We start from the raw sequence: 5,223 nt of genomic DNA, 5'->3' as shown, positions 1-5,223 counted from the left end.
GGTTGTTGGGAATCTCTAATTTGTAGCTGATCAATCAGAAGCACAGGTGACAACCTGTACTTGCTCTTGGTGTCTGAACTGGGGTTGGGAGGGGGCAGTCTCATGGGACTGAATCCTTCAGAAATCTGATGCTCTCTCTGAGTAGTGTCAGAATTGAGTTGAATTGTAGGGCACCCAGCTAGTGTGGAAGAATTGCTGGATGTAGGGAAGGAACCCACACATCAAAATTAGAACCAGGATCATTAATGAGCCTGAGGAAGATAAACTCTGCCATATCGCTGATGTTCACAAAAATAGGAGCAGGAGGTAAGAATAAGGTTAGGAAAGATGCAGAGGTAGAGCATTCAGAAACAATAGAACGCCAACTCAAAATGTTTTTAAATCAGTGGAGGCTGGGGACGAAAACTGCCTTTCTAAATAAGAAAGTATAGCTGAATATTCTGAGAAGCAGAAAAGTTCTGAATATACAAACTTTGTCTTTTCTACCACTTCTATCCCTAAGGAGGAAGCAAAGAAAGTAAAAGTGTAATTAGAAATCACTTTAGAGGCATTCTACTCTACAATTATGTTTATCATAGCAATGAGTTGTGTGTGTTTTTTTTTTAAAAAAAAGGCTTCCTAAATAGGTATTAATCATCAGTTAAATTATAGTAAAATTACACCATGTAATACTACAGAACCATTAAAAAGTATAATATAGTTCTATCATTGTACAATTCTGTCCAAATTGAATGCTTCAAAATATTAAAAGATTGATACACCAAGAAGTAGCATTTATAATAAGAATGCAACATTTTTTAACTTCAGTGTAATTCATTATATAAACAATTTAAAGGAACTGTACAGTTCTATGAATAGATACCTAAAGGGCATGTGATAATACTTACAATAAAATAGAAGGATTAAAATGTAATTTCCCGCCTGACCTGTGGTGGCGCAGTGGATAAAGCGTCAACCTGGAAACGCTGAGGTTGCCGGTTCGAAACCCTGGGCTTGCCTGGTCAGGGCACATTTGGGAGTTGATGCTTTCTGCTCCTCCCCTCTTCTCTCTCTCTCTCTCTTTCTTCCCCCTCATACAATGAATAAATAAAATCTTTAAAATAGAAAAAATAAAAAAATAAATGTAATTTCCCAAACTTAATAAAAACCACTCATCAAAACCAACAGCATATTTAAATAAGTGACTGTCATTTTAATTAAATCTGAAACATTTTAAATCTGAAACAAAGCAGAGATGCACTTTCTTCAAGATTTTTTGTTTTAATTAATGAAAAAATACCCCCAAATAGGATAATTGGTATAAACACTGGAAATAGAGAAATATAACTATCTTTATTTGCAGAATGTAAAATTGTATATAAAGCCCACAAGACTACTTAAATTCTATTAGAATTAGAGAATTTGATAAAGTGCATGTAATATGTATCAAAATCATTAGTTTTTCTCTATAGTAATAAGTAGAAATAAGATTTTTTTAAAAATTATATCAACAATGGCAATAAAAGTATAAAGTACCAGAGAAAACATGTAATAGAAAATAGGAAGCACTGAAGACACCATAGTCTTCTTGAATAATATAAAACAAGACCTCCCCCAGCTGGGCAGCTCAAGCCCGGTAAGCCCGGTACTGTGACCGTGCAGATTCAGGTTGAATTTGGGCAGATGGTAAAGGGACTATGGAGCCAGAGCATGGTGGCTCCTTCCAGTTTATTGGAGGCTCACAAAGACAAGCAAGTCAAAAGAAGAAAGAAAAAAATATACAAAGGGAAAAGAAAACTTGCTTTTCCCAGTGGAGGGCAAGGGATCAGGAAACCAACCGTGGTGGGGCACAATCTGATCTCATCGCCCCTGAGGGGAGCACTTATATGCCTACGCTAGCGCTGTCACGTGCTCATGCGCTAACTGCACAAAGGGCTTGCAGCTGGTAAACCTGCAAGCAAGCCTAACACAGCTGTGTTCCCCATGACTAATGATTTTGAGCATCTTGTCATGTATTGATTAGACATTCATATAATTTATATTGTGGAGTGACTATTTTTTAAATGAGATGTTTCTCTTCTCAATATTGAGTTGTAAGACCTCTGTATACCTTTGTTATAGTTCTTTATCTGACATGTGTGCTGTAAATATTTTCTCCCAGTTCGTAGCTTGCCTTTTTCATTTTCCCAGTCATACTTGTCAAAGAAACAAGATTTTTAATTTTGATGAAGTCCAATTTATCAATTTTTAAATTTTATTTCGGCCCTGGCCAGTTGGTTTAGTGGATAGAGCGTCAGCCCAACATGTGGACATCCTGGGTTTGATCCCCGGTCAGGGCACACATGAGAAGCGACCATCTGCTTCTCTTCCCCTCACTCTCCCCCTTCTCTCTCTCTTCCTTCCTGCAGACAGCAGCTTGTTTTTCTCAAGCATCAGCCCCAAGTGGGCGTTGCTGGGTGGATCCTAGTGGAGGCACATGCAGGAGGCTGTTTTTCTCTCTTCTTTCCTCTCACTTAAAAAAAAATGTTTTAAATTTCATGCTCTATATTTGGTGTAAAAAAATTTTACAAGGATTTTTCCTTATGTTTCTTCTAGAAGTTTTCCAGTTTGGGCTTTTACATTAGGTCTGTGATCCATTTTGAGTAATGATTGTGTTTGGTGTAAAGTAAGGATTGATGTTCATTTTTTCCCCAGACAGCTATTCAGTTGTGTTCCATCCAGCACAATTCTTTGAAAAAGCTTTCTCCTTGCCTGCCCATTGAATTGCCTTAAGCACCTCTGTTAAAATCTAAGTTTATTGGTGGATTTACTATTCCTTCCCATTGATCTATATCAAATTGAAGCCTTATAACAAGTCTTGAAATCAGTAATGTAAATTCTCCAACTTTGTTCTTAAAAAATGATCAGCTATTTCCATGTAAATTTTAGTATCAACTTGTTAATTACTACAAAAAATCCAGTTTGTTGAGATTTTTTTATCTGGATTATCTTGAATCTATAGACCAATTTGGGAAGAATCGACATCTTAAAAATACTGAAATTTAGATGACGTCAGAGTAATGGCGGGGTAGGAAGCGATACCGATAAATCTCCCCCAAAACTCAACAAGATCTTCAACCAGAAACAGAAAAACCTATACTTGGAGCCTCCAGATGCTTCACAATACACCCGAAGGTATGGTCGAGTGAAAAATTGGCTAAATATATAACCAAATCCTGAAGGAAATAGGGGGTAAGAAATGCTCCGCCTTCCTCACTAACCTAAACAGGGCGGCTTTCTCTGGTAACTGTGAATATAGAAACTGAGGCGGGCAAAGGGGGTGAATACATTCAGGCCGCGCACAAAAGGCCAAACCAGGCTGTGGCACGGAGATCCTAGCGGAGGAAAAACTGTTCCTGTGGCAAGCCGGGCAATACAAGCTAACACTCGCGCCAAACCCAAACAAAGAAAGACAAGCGGGGCAGCCATTTTACCCGTTCTCCTGGTTGGTGCGCAGTTAGTGGGCGAGAGATCTCTTCCTAAGCCCCAGAAGTGGGTGTCCGTGTTGCCCCACAGAGAGGCAGGGTCAGAGGCCTTTCTGTGGGCCGAAAGCAGAATCTCTGGGCAGCCCCAGCGCCCTGGGAAAGCCGCGCACGGGAGGGAGCGAGAACTAATTCCAACGGTGGAAATTTTCCGTGCTGGTGAGGGTTTCACTCAGGGAAACACGGCCGGCCTCATATCCTGGTGTGCGCGCGCAGATAGGTAGTGAGCGATTCCTCCGAGTGCCTCGGCAGGGCGCGCCCGTGTTATCGCACAGAGGGGCAGAGTCAGGGGCCTTTGTGTGGGCAAAAGCGGAATCTCGGGCCGCCCCAGCGCCTTGCAAAAGCCGCGCACGGGGACGGAGCGAGAGCGAATTCCAGCGCTGCAAATTTCCATGCGGTTGGGGGTTTCACTCAGAGCGTGAGACTACTGGCCGGATATCCTGGTCTGCGCGCGCAGCTAGTGAATGAGAGTTTCCTCCAAGCACCCCGGAAGTGGGTGCCCGCCTGTGTTACCGGACAGAGTGGCAGAGCCAGAGGTCTTTGAGTGGGCGGAAAGCCCGCCTGATTATGCTAGCAGCTCTGACTGACTGAGCCTTACCCAGAACCCTGTGCTGAGTGGAAATAGAGTGGGGAGTTGCCAGCTCTTTGAACCTCTTACTATCCAGACAGAGGCAGCAACAACCCCATAGCTGGATTATCAGGCTACTAATTGAGGAAGGAAAGACTAGGAGAAAGGCTCCAGGAACACGGACTCTCTCACTGTCGGAGCCTATGAAAGCTAATGAGCCTTGACTCCCAACGAGACTAAAGCACAATACATGACATTGCCATAGAGACTTATCAACTGCAAACCTCTACCTGAGTGTGCCAAAGGGGCAGAACCTGGGGTACAGAGTCACCGACCAGGAAGAGGGAGAGAAAAGAAAAAACAAGAAGATAACCTCTCAAAATCAAGAATAATCTGCAGACTTTATAACCTATCCCATTTTATTATATTTGTTCATTTGTTTCTCTTATCTTCATTCTTGATACTTTTTTTCCTCCTCCAATTTGGCCGATTAACTCTCTGCCGGTCTTACTCTCTCCTCTCCTTGAACTACACTACCCATAAGTGTTACATCTCCCATTATCTTTTTTCTCCTCTTCCTTTCTCTCTATGAGGGTTGCACTCCAAAACCCTTAACTCTCTCTCTCTCCTTTCTTTTTTCTTCTTTAACTGGTTCCCTCTTTTTTTCTCTCTCTCTCTTTCTTTTCTCCCTCTATATTAGTTTCTTCCTTTCTCCTTTACATCTCCTCTCATTCAAACCTCAATAACAAACAAATTATCTTATCTGGGACTCAAACTTATGTTTGTGGCATTTTGGGGTTTTTTTACTTCACCTTTTTAACTCACTAGCAGTGCTCCCATCCCTGGCTCTCCATTTTATCTAGTCCTTGTTCCACTAAATACAATACTATTTTTTTAATTTGTCCCCCCATTTTTCTGTTCTCTTATTCCTCTCATCATAACTCTTAGACAACACCAACACCTAAAAGCAAATCATTTTATTCTTGACCCAAATTTTTTCCTTATTTGCTTTTTGTGGGTCCATACGAACCCCACCCTTTTTTTTTCCTTTTTTTTTCTTTTTTTTTTTTTTTTTTGCCACTTTATTACTTTTCCCCAATTCAGGACCTCCATCACAGGCATTGTTTGTTATAATTCACAGTTCACCACAAGATT

The sequence above is a fragment of the Saccopteryx bilineata genome, chromosome 1, assembly GCF_036850765.1.
Source record: "Saccopteryx bilineata isolate mSacBil1 chromosome 1, mSacBil1_pri_phased_curated, whole genome shotgun sequence".
Classification (NCBI taxonomy): Eukaryota; Metazoa; Chordata; class Mammalia; order Chiroptera; family Emballonuridae; genus Saccopteryx; species Saccopteryx bilineata.
This window is presented reverse-complemented; position numbering follows the sequence as displayed.